This window comes from Ahaetulla prasina, chromosome 1 (genome assembly GCF_028640845.1).
Source record: "Ahaetulla prasina isolate Xishuangbanna chromosome 1, ASM2864084v1, whole genome shotgun sequence".
In the NCBI taxonomy this organism is placed as follows: domain Eukaryota; kingdom Metazoa; phylum Chordata; class Lepidosauria; order Squamata; family Colubridae; genus Ahaetulla; species Ahaetulla prasina.
This window is the reverse complement of record NC_080539.1, coordinates 81,351,827-81,367,550: the sequence shown is the minus strand read 5'-3', so window position 1 is coordinate 81,367,550 and position 15,724 is coordinate 81,351,827. Positions and strand designations below refer to the sequence as shown.

At 37.6% G+C, this 15,724-nt stretch overlaps 1 long non-coding RNA gene across 1 annotated transcript; it reads right to left on the bottom strand.

Annotated features, from left to right (window-relative positions):
* Window positions 1-1,050: 1,050 nt before the first annotated feature.
* Window positions 1,051-13,410, bottom strand: LOC131188503 (uncharacterized). The gene is made up of 3 exons (XR_009152789.1): window positions 13,292-13,410; window positions 8,180-8,254; window positions 1,051-2,328 (listed from the first exon to the last, which is right to left on the bottom strand). It is a non-coding gene; the product is annotated as an uncharacterized LOC131188503 (long non-coding RNA).
* Window positions 13,411-15,724: the final 2,314 nt, after the last annotated feature.

Genomic DNA, 15,724 nt, shown 5'->3' with positions numbered 1-15,724 from the left:
CAAGCAGTGATTCAACTCAATGTTGTAACTCCATTAAGGTATGAAATAATGGTGTAAGATTACATAAACTACACATTTTTGATAAAAGAATATGAAATAGTCTTCTCCATGACTACCCTCTATGCATTTTCATAGGTTTGATTTGCGGTCCAGGTATTTTCCTATGATTATTTTGCATGGCTCCTTTCAGATTTTTCTTCTTTACTGAAATATATAATTTGATTATTGAAATAACAGCAATTCAAAAATGCTTGATTTAGGTGCATTTAAACTAATAATCTGGTTTGGATACATTCCAAAGAAAGCTCTTTTAGTCATTTTCAGTCCTTTAAAACTATTGTAATATTTGCTGAAATACTTTTCTGACATTTCTTGGTAAACAGTATCTTGGTACAAAAGTGACCTTTACTCTTTGAAGTTTTGCAATGACCCTTCTATAATAAATTATTTCCAGTCCAGGAAGATGCAACAAACAAGAGCTTATTAATCCTACTTCCACAAACAATTTAAAGAAGAGAGAAAACAAGGCAGCCTGAAGCACAAGCACATAGGCAAACCTAGCAAACTCTAACTCCAATTAATTCTTATTCTGTTCTTTCTGAAGTCCTTGGTGCACATACTTTTGATGTGGTATCATTGGGTTCAGGATATCTAAACACATATTTTTCAGCCTTGAAAATATAGTTGTGGGAGCCTGCCATGCACATCTTCAACCAAAACCTAAAGTGCTGATACTTATTTGTTTCCCCATATAATTGTCTTCTATTTCCAAGAAAGAAGAGAGAGGAAAAATATTTCTTTTTCAAAAAATTCAGTGCAAGGTTGAGAGTAGGAATTCATAAGGCCCAGAGTTTTATGGGGCCTTATTCCAGCTTGGGTTTAACCCTCAGATCTCTCTCTGATAAATTGTAATTAACTGAATATGATATGCATATAAAGTAAATTAATTATATCACTTTTTCCTGACCTTGTGGATTTATTTTGTTCTGGCTTCATCTGCTTTGCGGAAAGTGGTCTCTGGCAGACCATTGAGAATCCCAACATAGAATAGAATAGAATAGAATAGAATAGAATAGAATAGAATAGAATAGAATAGAATAGAATAGAATAGAATTTTATTGTCCAAGTGTGATTGGACACACAAGGAATTTGTCTTGGTGCATATGCTCTCAGTGTACATAAAAGAAAAGATACCTTCATCAAGGTACAACATTTACAACACAATTGATGGTCAATATATCAATATAAATCATAAGGATTGCCAGCAACAAGTTATAGTCATACAGTCATAAGTGGAAAGAGATTGGTGATGGGAACTATGAGATGATTAATAGTAGTGCAGATTCAGTAAATAGTTTGACAGTGTTGATGGAATTATTTGTTTAGCAGAGTGATGGCCTTCGGGAAAAAACTGTCCTTGTGTCTAGTTGTTCTGGTGTGCAGTGCTCTATAGCGTCGTTTTGAGGGTAGGAGTTGAAACAGTTTATGTCCAGGATGCGAGGGGTCTGTAAATATTTTCACGGCCCTCTTCTTGATTTATGCAGTATACAGGTCCTCAATGGAAGGCAGGTTGGTAGCAATTATTTTTTCTGCAGTTCTAATTACCCTCTGAAGTCTGTGTTTTTCTTGTTGGGTTGCAGAACCGAACCAGACAGTTATAGAGGTGCAAATGACAGACTCAATAATTCCTCTGTAGAACTGAATCAGCAGCTCCTTGGGCAGTTTGAGCTTACTGAGTTGGCGCAGAAAGAACATTCTTTGTTGTCCTTTTTTAATGATGTTTTTGATGTTAGCTGTCCATTTTAGATCTTGCGATATGATAGAACCTAGAAATTTGAAGGTTTCTACTGTTGATACTGTGTTGTCTAGTATTGTGAGAGGTGGAAGTATGGAAGGGTTTTTCCTAAAGTCTACCACCATTTCTACGGTTTTGAGTGTTTTCAGTTCCAGATTATTTTGGTTGCACCACAAGGCTAGTCGTTCGACCTCTCGTCTATATGCGGATTCGCCATTGTCTCGAATGAGACCAATCACTGTTGTGTCATCTGCGAACTTCAGTAGCTTAACAGATGGATCATGGTCCTTGGCTTAGAAAAGGCTATGTAGCCATTGATTCTAGAACTTTCCTTCCATCAGTCTTTTCAATCTGCTTTCAGCTCAATATTATTTCCCTGGTTTATCTTCAGCCAAAAGAGAAGGATCAAGAAGGATGTGTAGTTTAAAAGAGGGATTTCATAGTTGCTTGTTCACCAAGAAAAATAAAGTTATTCTGTCCATCAGTTATCCTTCAGATTGAACATGCACTGTGTATCATTCAATGGAGCTCAGCTATGAATAAGATAATAAACATGAACCATATGCTTAATTGTGATATTTCATTACAGTTTATGTGTTTCACTTGTCTTTTTATGAAGAATAATAAAAAATCTGTTCCTTTAAAATCAGAATAATGGGAACCTAGAATAGAAATATGATTAGTACCCAGTGTTTGATCATAGCAATATGGACTATTAGAATGAAATCCTGCACTTTAAAACCTACCCTTGTTCTGGAGAAAGTCAGCTACCCCTAGAAGAATGAAATATTTTGAGAAATATTAAAAAAGCAGAATATTACATTTCCCTAAATGAGAAATATGGGTTTTTTTAGAGGCAGGAAGCAGCCCCAATCTCCCTGCTCCCAAGCAGAAATTGAGGAGTCACTTTTTAGAACTGCAGATTTGGTAATCCATTCAAGACATGAATATTCTGAATATTCAAAATATTCAAAATAGGATATCAAAATAGGATATTTTGAAACTCTCTGCAGCGAAGTCTGAAAGGCAGAATGGTAGAATTAGCCCCTAACTCAGTTATAAACCAGGGAAAAGCCATTAAGCCACAATAGAAATTGCCCAAGGCCCTTTCAGAACACAAGCCCCTTCATTGCATTACCCCATTACCCCTTCATTGCATTACCCCATAGCAGTCCAAACTTCAACCAAATTAGCTCAGACAAACATCTAGGATTTGCCTATAGAGCCAGCTGTGACCACTACATAACCCTTACATGACCCCATAGGAATCTGACAACAGCCAATGGAATACATGTTCTTCCCCAGGAACAGGAAGCTCAAGTGCAAAGCCAAAAGAAGGTATAAAAACCATCCACTCTCAACTCCATTTTGTCAACTGCCCAGAACCATAAACCCATGTGGTTCTGCTTCATCAATAAACCATCTTTCCAATCAGCATCCATGTTTCCAGTGTCTTTCTCCTGGCTTAGAACTGAATCAGATTGATTTTTCTTCCCACACTTCTGAAGTATAGAAAGTAGTCTTAACTACCTGAATCAATGTTTTCTTGCTGACCATTCAAGTAAAAAAAAAAACCGGTCCTCTATAACCGAGTGACAGGTTAGTCACTTGCATTTAAGTGCAGCTAGGATCTGCCAAGATATCTGGGCTCTCGGCAAAATACTAGCAAACATATTAGTTGGCAGGAATGGAGCACAGCTGAATTTGTGCTTCAGGACACTGTTCTGCTCTTATAGTTATGTTTGTTATTAGATTTGCCATTGGGTAGAAAAGATCCTGGATTAGAAAAGACAGATGCTGTTCAGTCCCATATTGCTTGGTCACAATGTCTTTAGTTGACATCCTGTAATAATGTGGAAATATTTTCAATCCATGACAATCGCCCCCCCATTTTTTTTAAATTAACAAGGAATTCAGAAGTAATGCAGATGGCAGTTATTGGCAATCAGAGCAAAAGCTTTTGCTATGTTCTTTGAATAATTCTGCTTGTGTAATAGAATGCATTTGAGGTCCAACATTTAATATGCCAGCCGTTTTGATCCAAACTCTGTTCCAATATATACTAGATCATCTTGAAATAATTACTACAATGCCCCTAAAACAAACCAATTTATTGTATCACTGTATATTTGCACTGGAGGAGTCACAATCAAAATGAGAGGAAAAATCTGCTCTCTGTGGAGTAAGCATTTTCAAGCAGACTTACCCTTAGTTACACTTAAGGACTGTCATATAATAATGGAGAATAGGAATCCAAACAGTATCTCTCAAAATTGGCAATTTTTAAGATGTGTGGACTTTAGATCCCAGATCTGAATATTGGCAACTCTAAGATGCTGGTGGAGGAATTCTGGGAGTTAAAGTCCCCATGTGTTAACGTTCCCAAGTTTGAGAAACACTGGATTGAAAGAAACGAGTCTCAGTTCCACTCTATCCTGAAGCAGTGGTAAAATCCAAATGTTTTTACTACTGGTTTTGTGGGAGTGGCTTGATAGGTGTGGTGTGGCTTGGTGGGTATGGCAGGGGAAGGATACTGCAAAATCTCCACCCCCACCCGACTCTGAGGCCAACCAGAGGTGGTATTTGCCTGTTCTCTGAAGTACTCAAAATTTCTGCTACCAGTTCTCCAGAACCTGTCAGAACCTGCTGGATTTCACCCCTGCCCTGAAGCTCTAGAGATGGGCTTAAACTGAGATATTTTATTTCTAAACATTGAAGATCCTTTATGGATTAGCAAACTATGTACTATTTTGCTTTTTATCTTCAGTTTGAATCTGAAGTCCTCCCAAATGCAGGAGAGAAGGTTTTGTAAGGGTTTTTCCCCAAATCCAATCCCTTTAAAATTATAACCTTCCAAAAAATATATGGATATTTGAAAGAAGGGCATTACTATTATAAGCATTTGAAAGTGGTGTCAGCATACTTAAGCATTATTCTTAGTCAGCATTATTCTTTTACGAGTTTTTAACTATAAGGTAAAGGTAAAGGTTCCCCTGGCACATATGTGCTAGTCATTGCTGAATCTAGGGGGCGGTGCTCATCTCTGTTTCAAAGCCGAAGAGCCAGCGCTGTCTGAAGACGTCTCCGTGGTCATGTGGCCGGCATGACTCAATGCCAAAGGTGCATGGAACGCTGTTACCTTCCCACCAAGGTGGTCCCTATTTTTTCTACTTGCATTTTTACGTGCTTTCAAAACTTCTAGGTTGGCAGAAGCTGGGACAAGTAACGGGAGCTCACCCCGTTACACGGCAGCATTAGGGATTCGAACCCGCTGAGCTGCCGACTTTCTATTGACAAGCTCAACATCCTAGCCCCTGAGCCACCGTGTCCCACATGTTTAACTATAGAAGGAAACAAATGTGTGTTGGAATACTGAGTTGATCCAAAAATGGCCTTCAGTATCCCTGTTCTTTGTTTCTTTGAAGCAAATGACATTTCAGATTGATACATGGCCAGCAGGTAATAACTTAAAGAATCACCAGACAACCCTGGACTGCTAATAGTTCCAAGTATATGCATGCCAGGTTCTGGCATCCAATGACAGATGAAGATGTCACACTTGCCCTGCAGAATCACAAGCACCTTATGGTTGATCATTTATTAAATCTTTATTTTATCATTGTTTCTTTTGTTCTGCGACAGCTGAGGTTGCTTTGTTTCTGTTGTGGGGTGGGTAGCAGTGCATCTTTTCAGCTCATTCAGATTTTAGCACCATAATGCTATCATCCTACTTAGTATTACAGAAGAGAGACTCATGGAACCTGCATATGATCAGCTTGGCACTTTTGCTGCGACCCAGGAACTTCTTCTATTTTTGCCACCAATCCACAGTGTCATTTATTCTCCTGTGTGAAATCTGAGTGGAAAATTTCCCCCTCCTCCTCCCCCTCCCCCTCCTCCTCCTCCTCCTCCTCCTCCTCCTCCTTTTTTGTACCAGGCTGAATATAGAACTCTCACAAATTCAGTTCAAAGAAATTTGCCCTCCCACCAGAAGACCATACATTGGAATCCAAGTTATGCAAGGTTTTCCATTAGCCAAATGTCATAATTCCTGTCATATTGAAGAGAGAATAGATAGAGGCTGCATGTATCCCTTCCCACTGAAGAGAGTGCTAGAATACATTGAAAATATGCCACAAACTAAGTGGGCGCTCCTTTTTATATATCTTTCTGTTTGCCAAAGAAGGCTTGTTTTGTACAGTATATAGTATATGTCATAACGTTCTTTGGGTGACTGAGCCTTGGACAATTCGAGACTGGCAGGCTACAATTTATTTCAAAGGAAATTTCTTTTTGACAGGAACAGGCATTGACTTTATGTCCGAAGGGTTTATACTGCAGTAAGATTGACCTTTGCAGTCCTGTAGTCTTGTGAGTAAAATAAGTGATAACTCAACAATAAAAGAAAAATTACTCTGAAAAAGCTATAAATTGTAATCCCAGTAGCAATTTTACTTCTGCCCTCAAATATCAATTCAGGTTGCTGGAGGAAAGGTGTCTCCCCTTGTCTATCTATGATGAGATGGATCACAATAATAATAATTTCTATTTGAAATCCTTGGTGGTAGAAATAGTTTTGGCCATTCTGGGAGGCATGAATACATTCCTAAATCTGCCTCCTCCCTTCTATTATTGTCCTGAGCTATTCAGTTCAAATGCTGCTCCTTCACCATCAGATCCATTCTGGAAGAGACATAAATAGATAAGAAAATTGCTCAAGTAAAAGGAGTAAAATTAACACTGCACTTCTGAATTGGCTAGACTCATGTATGGCTTCTGTCACATTTATTTCGGCCCCAAGAAACATCAGATGGAATACATTTGATGTGCAGAGTCCTAAACGAAATACAAGCAGACAGGGAACATAATACTGACAGAAATCTGATTGTATTTCAGATGAAAGGGTCTTACAATTCTTTTTAAATATTGTCATGATTTCTGTTTGGAATCACATTAAAGACGTCCACCTGAATTTGCAGAATAATATCAATTCTTCAAGTGACCTAGGTTCTATTTTTTTTTCAAAGCTTGCTCATTGATCTTCTGTGTGACAGGTTATCCTTTAGTGAGCCCCATACTGCCTTTCAGTGATGCTAATTGAAAGAAATGTGTGAATTTAAAACAGTATGCTTCTATCAAAGGTGCCAAGGTATAGGAATGGAACGAACGGATACTGAAGCAGTTGCATTTTCATAAGAAAATTTTAAAAATTGTAGACAGAGTATATCAAGCTGCACACATAGTAATGTGTCTTGGGTTATACCATTCACACAAACTAGCAAACAAGGCAGACAAACTACAATGGGCAGGTAGACAAGTGGACATGAACTGGATGAATTGGATGGGGTGATCAATGGGGAAATATTTCACCAATTAATTTTCCTGGAAAGCCAATAAGCAGGAACAATCAGGTATTTATTCCGGACATTTTGAAGAGAAGGGAACATTCCAAAAAAGTGAGGGGTTTTTTCCCCACCTTCCCCAGCTTCTTTTTCTCTTTTTTCTTGTTTTGTTTCTTGGGGGCAGGGTGGGGAGGGGAGAAACTGCTTCCATGGCCTGTAAAAGGCATGCTGTGCTTGTTTTTCTCCCTAAAAATAATAAGAAAAATAAATGCTTCAAGGGGAGGCTCATTGCCCTCTTTAGTGAAGACTAACGGAAAGCCCTTCCACTCTCCAGGTTAATTAGAGAAGATGAGGACTACATGAATTGGACACAAATAGAACTCTTGGAGAGATAATGGAGCCAAGAGGCCTCACAGAAGATAGAAGACATAGAGGGGGAGGGGCAGAGAGATTAAGAAAAATGGCAAGTTGTCAAAAAGAGCATTTCTTCTTTTGGATCATAGCCTTCCCATTAAAGATAATTCTTCATCACGTATGAAGATCATGTGCCACAAGTCTCAGGAACTGAGGAAGAGTATTGTATAGAGAAGGATTCCTACCCATCATGAAGTTTGGAGAAGAAACAAAGGTTTTATATATCTTCTATATTATAAGATTATAGAACTGATTTTAATAGGAAAGACTTGGTTAAATAGGTAGCAATGCAATGGGAACCTTGGTAAGAACTACTAACTTTAAAAATTTATAAAAATTCTTTAAAAATCTATAAAGAGAAATCACCATTTAGTCAGTGTTTTTATGGTAGTTGAATAATGCCACTAATACTGTATTTTCTTAGGAAACATAAGCAAAAAGAAAGGCAGTTTTTTGAACTGATTTGTAATCTTCAAAGGAAATAGAAAGAATGGTGTGTGTCAGTGGTGGGATTCGCTGGTTGTAACAACTGGTTTCCTGTGCACATGCTGTGCATTCACATGCAAGCAAAGCTCACATGCACGCCAAACTCACACTTCCGTGCATGCACATTACAATCAAAAGTTACCTTCTACTCACAACTTCCAGAGTGAGTAAAACAACTGAGGTATGGCAATCCACTCTGCCGTGCGTATCAGCTGGGCTTAAAACAAAAGAAATATAGGTAGGTTATAGTGCATAACAAAAAAAGTTATGCAACAAATAACAACAAATAACAACAAAAGTGTGTATAGTCAAAGCTATGGTTTTCCCAGTTGCAATGTATGGCTGTGAAGGTTGGACCATAAGGAAGGCTGAGTGCCAAAGAATTGAGGCCTTTGAACTCTGGTGCTGGAATAGACTCCTGCGAGTCCCTTGGACTGCAAGGCGAACAAACAAGTCAATTCTAGAGGAGATCAACCCTGACTGCTCTTTAGAAGGCCAGGTCCTGAAGAGGAAACTGAAATACTTTGGCCACCTAATGAGAAAGAAGGACTCACTGGAGAAGAGCCTAATGCTGGGAAAGATTGAGGGCAAAAGAAGAAAGGGACGACAGAGAACGAGATGGCTGGATGGAGTCACTGAAGCAGTCGGTGTGAATTTAAATGGACTCCAGATGATGGTAGAGGACAGGAAGGCCTGGAGGAATGTTGTCCATGGGGTCGCAATGGGTTGGACACGACTTTGCAACTAACAACAAAAATAGTGCAGGGGCAGGTGGGTGGGCCCATCTGATCGTCGGAGTGGTTTGCTCTCAGCTGATTGTCGGAGCTATCAGTATGTCTGAACCAGTCAGAACTAGATGAATCCCACCCTTGGTGTATGTGTGTGTGTATCCGCTGTTTCTTTAGGAAATAAGGGCAGGCATATTGAATAGTTCACATAAAATTTCTCCTAATTCCTTACAGAGGTATAATGTGATTGTAAAACAAAAAAAGATGAAGGCAGTAATAAAGACAAATATTTAAAGCATAATTTACAGTTTTTAGCATGTTGATATGATAGCCCTTCTTTTGGTAGACAGTATTAGCTCTCTGTCTGCTTCTCAAGTTGCTATGAGCTGAACCTTCATTGCTCTAACCCATCAGAATATAAATAACAAAAATACTGTTTCACTGAGGGTTTTTTTTGCTAGAAATGCTGTATAAGTAACAGGATAGGATATAGGATATACTGTAGGTATTTGTTTTAAAGGTTTACTTGGTAGCCATGTATTGAGAAGTCAAAACAAATTGTGGGTCAAATGAGCACACAATTTTTTTTTAGCTCAAACACTGTTGGAAAAGGAGTTTGAATCTACAGAAACCAAGATTTAGCTCCAGAGAGAAATGGAATCCAACCTATTTTCAAGTTTGCCAGGCATATAACCTTTTGTAGTAGACATGTTGAGCTTCATGAACTATGTGATGAATCTTTATATACAGTCCATCTAATGCAGGGGTCTCCAACCTTGGTCCCTTTAAGACTTATGGACTTCAACTCCCAGAGTTGAAGTCCAAAAGTCTTAAAGGGACCAAGGTTGGAGACCCCTGATCTAATGTACAGATGGGATAGAAACACAACTGCATGCTGGTGTGGACTAAAACAGTAATGTGTGAAAGACCAGGAGAAGATCAAAATAGGACTAATGGATAGAAGTAACAAGACACATCCAGAAAATGAACATCCATGGCCACAATCTACCCAGCTTGTAACAATATCCCAAGTCAAAACTGATGAAAATCATCTTCTTAGTGATCAACTCTTTTTAATTTATAAAATGGGAGTTGGAAAGGAATTCTGCTTTCCTCTCTGACTCATATACTCTATGTATACGCTGACTGTGTATATGTATAGAGTATAAATGCTTCCCTATTCTATAGCTTGCTATACAATTTGCTGCTTTTGGCCTGCCACTTCTCTTTTTCTGTTTTATACTTTGGGAATCTTTTTTTTTTTTTTAATAAAGGAGTTACAAGAGTTTGGGTCCCTATCTGATTACCAATTTAAGAAACCTCCTTGCTTAAATAAGTTGGGAAAATCATGTTGATCAATGATGTATACTTCTAATTAGTTGTGTAAGAACGGAGAAATATACTAAAGGGACAACTATATTGAAATTGGAATTCAATAAACCTATGCAATTGTAGTGAGTATTTTTGCTTTCTTCTGGTGGTTGTGTCCATTAGGGACAAAAATCCTGGGAAAAAGAGCAAAGATTCTCCTTGTTCCATTCTCTGCTTCCCAATATCCTTGATGAAATGTGTGTTTAATACAAGTAGGTCGATCTGTTCTGATCCATGTTAGTTTTACATTGGTGAATGCACACTTTACAATATGTTTCTGCATTAATCTGCATCTTTTAGAAACACACACAAAAACTAGGTCTGAAATGCTTTTGAAAATGTTTTCTTAAACAAAAAATTTCTAACTTTTGTTTGGTTTTGAAGAAGCTTAATTGGATCAGGTATTTTTAGGTGGCTCAGTTTTTCTTATTTTGTCATGTCACCACCGCACATCCACCCAGAAAGCAGACCCAAACCCACACTGATCATGAAGCACGACCAAGGACCAGAAACCAGACCGCAGCTGCAACATTAGCCATTTCAAACCCCTCCAATCCATACATGCAGCAGACTGACACCCACTATGAAGATGTAGCACCACCACAAAGCCAAACAACAGCTATGCAGCTCACCAGCTCAAATCCCTCTGCAACACAGACTAAATTGAGCACAACCAAGCCCCCACCCAAACAGGACACACCCCCAGCCAATCAGAGCACAAAAAAACCTCCATCCAATCAGAGCACAGCCAAGCTCCCACCCAATCAGTTCAAACCCCCACTAGCAGTTAAAAGGAAGAAACAGCTGCGATCACACATTGCTCCCAGAAGCACGAAGCTGAAGCCTGAAGATGACAAATGAGACTTCGTCGAAACGTTGCCAAGACATTTCCAATTTTACACGGGAGAAAACCCGAACAACCAAAGACCTACATACAAACACCCGTGAAAACCTCAGAAAACAAATATATATATATATATATATACACACACAGAGAGAGAGAGAGAGTTTGAATGATAAATTCGTATCTTGTGTCTAATCTTTGTAGAGAAGTATTAATACCTTGATTAATACTTTATACTGAATGCTCATATTCCACATGTACAACTAGAAGAAAATATCACAAAAGTAACCCAAAAAGTGGAACTTTTGTATCACTTATTTTAGGTTTTTCTTAAATCTAATTTCATTCATTTATATTTTCAACATATGGTATTGAAGGGGCTTTACTTTTAAGGTTTCAGGTCTTTGGACCTGAAATGGTTCCTTTCTCCTTTCAAAAAAAGCCAAAAGCAAGAGATACCATTCCATGGCTGAGTCCTGGTAACTAGTGTTTTAATACTTAAGTCAGAAAGGCTGCTGCCATGTTTTCTGGAGACTGCAAATGTTGTTGTGAGCATTAAACTATTAAAGTTTCCTGAGACACTGCAGCTGCCACTGCTTCATCCCTCTTCTACTAGGTCAAGAGACATCTAGACAGCACTGATTGTCCCTGAATCCTTGACTAGCTACAGTAAGTATTCCAATCTCAATGTTAATCAAATTTTTAGATTTTCAGACAAAATCCTCTGAAACATTTTAAAATAAATGAATTGATGTTGTTATAGGCATTTTATACTTTTCTTCAGTCTTTTTTTAATCAATTAAAAATAAATATTATACACTAGTGAAAATAGAGGTGAAAGGATATCAGGTTCAAAGAGCAACTGGAAATAATCATAATCTATGTCCTGAGAAAGAAATAAAGCCAAAATCCAGATTTCTTCCAATTTACGATAGGTTATATTTCCATTAATTCTCCTTCCCTCATCTTTTTTTTTTTTTAACATTATAATTATTTGTGGTATGGCGAATTTTGTAAGTGAAAAGATTGACAGATTATTAGTACTAAACTGCACAGGAAAATTATTATGAAAAGATTATATACTTCATTATAATAATATTAGCTTTGCTGAGTAGGAAGCTGAGACTTTTCAACAATAATCTGACAATCATACAGTAAAGCAAAATTAACTAGGAGGCTTGCAACATCTTAAAGACATATTTATGAAAGCACAAATGCCATACATGTGCAAATCTTTTATAGTGAATTTTCTAGCAGTTTTTTGGTTTGTTTTTTTTTGCCAATAGACTGATGACACTTTTACATAAGAACGATCTTATGTAAGTGTCGATGTTTTCATTGAAAGCTGTGCCTTTAAATAATAGTGTCATTTAAGAGCACATGATGTGACACCAGTAATAATTGGGATTTAATCCGATTTTTTTCCTCTACTGAACTCGTGTCAAAGTTCTCATTGTAAATCATTCTAAATCCCAAAATAGGAGTGAGCATCTTCCCCAGTTTCTCATCCTACCCCACAAAATTTGGGAGCATATCTGGGCATGCCTATTAGAAGACCCATGATAGCGAAGTGGTTAGAATGCAGTACTGCAGACTACTTCTGACTGACAGCTTTCAGCAGTTCGGCAGTTCGATTCCCACCGTCTCAAGGTTTATTCAGCTTTCCATCCTTCCAAGGTTGCTAAAATGAGGACCCAGATTATTAGGGGCAATATGCTGACTCTGTAAACCATTTAGAGAGGGCTGGAAAGCACTGTGAAATGGTATATGTCTAAGTACTTTGGTAGCATTGATGCCTACAATTCCACAATACACAAAGTAATATCTAATCTTTCCTTTTTTTTTTCTTACATTTTCATTTCAAAACTTTTGAAGCTCTCAGAATTTTTCTTATGCTTTAAAATGAAAGGAGGGTGTTTATTCTCTTCCAGTGAATTTATACTAGAAGAAATCAGAAAGTCCAACAATTGGATACTGAAATAATCCAGTGAATGTTGCTTCTCCCATCATGTTAAAACCCAGTTCCAACTTCTTGTGAGCCCTTCAACAAATAGAACATTCATTTCTGCGCTTCTTTTGTAGATAGCCAAATTTAAACCAATTTAACTTCCCTTTCCCTATCTCAGGGATGTAACTGATTGTCTGCAAACCCTCTTCGGCTATTTCCTCTGTATGACTCCAATTTGCCTTCTTTTCAGCCTTTTTATTTCATATATCAAGAAGAATCTGCTTTAACTCCACTAAACACAAGTACAATGTAGCATTGTGTAACACATCCCCTCCTTAAAAATAATAATATCACAAAAAATACCTGACTGTAATGTTTATAGTTTAAGGTTATGAATACGACCTTGGAAATCTTTGGCTTGATTATTTTCCCCAATACTCTGTTGATTCTTCTCAAAGGTAAGGAAAACATGACTGGATATCACAATCCAATGTTCTCCTTTATTAGGAAAAAACAGTCTTTTTTAGAAGATTAAACATGCATGGAGATGACTCATCATTTACTTAGTAAACAGGAATCTGATTCATAGCCTTTTCTTGTTCCTGAAACATCCTTGGACCTTTGTAAAATCGTAGTACGGTTTGGCTTTGAAGGTTCCTTCATTTTTTCCAAGTGTTACATAATATATTTGTTTCAACCAGAGATGGTACTTATTACATGTTACCAGAAGGTTACTCTATTTTTTTTTCTTCAGGAGAAGCCAGAGGAAAAGAACCACTGTTATATTCTTATACTATTCAAGATAGAAGAGTACAACAAATGAAAATTGATTATGTGGCATCAAATTGGTGGTAACTTAGCAATTACATAGATTTTCTCCAGCAGAGTTTGTCACCAAACCTGATCCTTTGGATCTTCCAACAGTTTATCCATCACTACTGTAATTGACTCCATCTACTACCTTGTTGCTGGTTATCTTCTTTCCTTTCCTTTCACTTTTTTCAGCATTATAGACTTCTCCAGGGAGCTTGGTCTTCACACAATGTGACCAAAATTCATCTTCTTCACCATACAACACCAATAAAGCAATCTTCTCAGTTTACAAAATGGAGTTGTAAAGGTTTTTATAGTAATGATCCATGCTTGTATTAGCTTCAGCTGAATCTTCATTCTGTTTAAATGTTTACTGTGCTTATTTGCAAGTGAAGAAAGAGGCAAATAAAATGTTCAGCCAACATAGTGTATTTTCTAGTTTCATTGGTACTTATGCATTAGTCCATTGCAGGCATATGCAGTTTGTTACATTTGGCCAATGCTTTTTCATAAAGACTTAAAAATATCTAATAGGAAGGAGGAGGAGATATGCCATTTGCCTTTGCAACAAGCAATATGAATTAAATGTGAAGGAAGCAAAGGAATTTCTAAATCGTGTCAACAACTCTGTTTTTTCAGAGGTGTTTGTCAGTGCCAACGCCTATTTCTGTTTAGGGTGATGAACAACATGATCTTCTTCCTTGCTAACTTCCTAGTTAGAATCTGGCTGAGATGGCAGATAAGGCTCATTCTCACATTAGCAATGGGATAGCTCCAGTGATGGGATTCAAGTAATTTAACAACCGGTTCTCTATTCTAATGATTTCTTCCAACAAACTGCTCAGAAAGTTAACCGGTTCTCCCAAAGTGGTGTGAACTGGCTGAATCCCACAACTGGACAGTTCCTTTCACATTCAAGAGCAGCAAGCCAATTTTCTCACTTTTCAGCTTCTGCTGCCTGGGGTCATTGCCTTTTGCCTATCAGAACAGTCACCATTAACAATAAAGAAAGCTACTGAGTTAATGAAAGGAGTATTTAATTCAGTTAACCATAATATTTCTTTCAAGTTGTAATTAGGATTCTTTAACTAGAAGATAATTTCATCCGTACTTCCTCTTTGTCGTATTACCTGTCTAGTTTTTCTGTAGCCAAAACTACCTTTTTAATGTTGTGTATAGTTTTCACTTTCTTTGCTCTTTCTGTTCTTCATCTCAATCATCCAGGGTGCATGTCCTAGCATGCGAACCTTTGTAGTTACTTGTCTCAGTTTGCAGACTATTAAATTAATGGCTGTTGCACTGGATTGCAAACTGCAATACTAATGGAACATTGGCTTTAATTTCAGATCGCTATCTCTGTTGAATACCAAAGTACAAATAGGTTTCTAGAACACAAGCCATGGGCTCTGACTTTTATGTCTATTAAAGCTTTAATTCCCCTGATTTTATCATCTAGATAATAATAATTGGCAAGCAAGATTTCCATCAATTGCTTTCTCCCTATTAGGTAATGAGCAATGCAGAACCAGAAGAACAATTCAGGTTGAATGTCAAGACCTGTTAAACTTATAGTTATGCTTCTTTGTGGTCCCTGTAGTGAACTGGGGAAGGTAATATTCTCTGGCATTAAGGAAGACATTAATTTCACTTTGTCAGTGGTACTCTGCCATAGGAACTTACAATTAAAAATAAATGAAAGGGATCAACACTCCCTGACTTCATTTTAACGACAGTGCCCTATAAATGTTTCTGGAAAACATAGCATCATCATGGGAATTCAGTTCCTGCTTTATAGTGCAATGCTGTGATAGCTGACAAACAGTGGACAGTTTGAAGTCAGTTATTTTGCGATCTTGACTATTTATTAGCTAATTAATTAAAGACATCAACTCACGGTTAGTATTCCTAGTGCAACTTGGAGAATTTTCATCCTCCTGTAGAAAAGGGTCATTCTAAATTCTAACAATTGGCCCATTGCTGGGA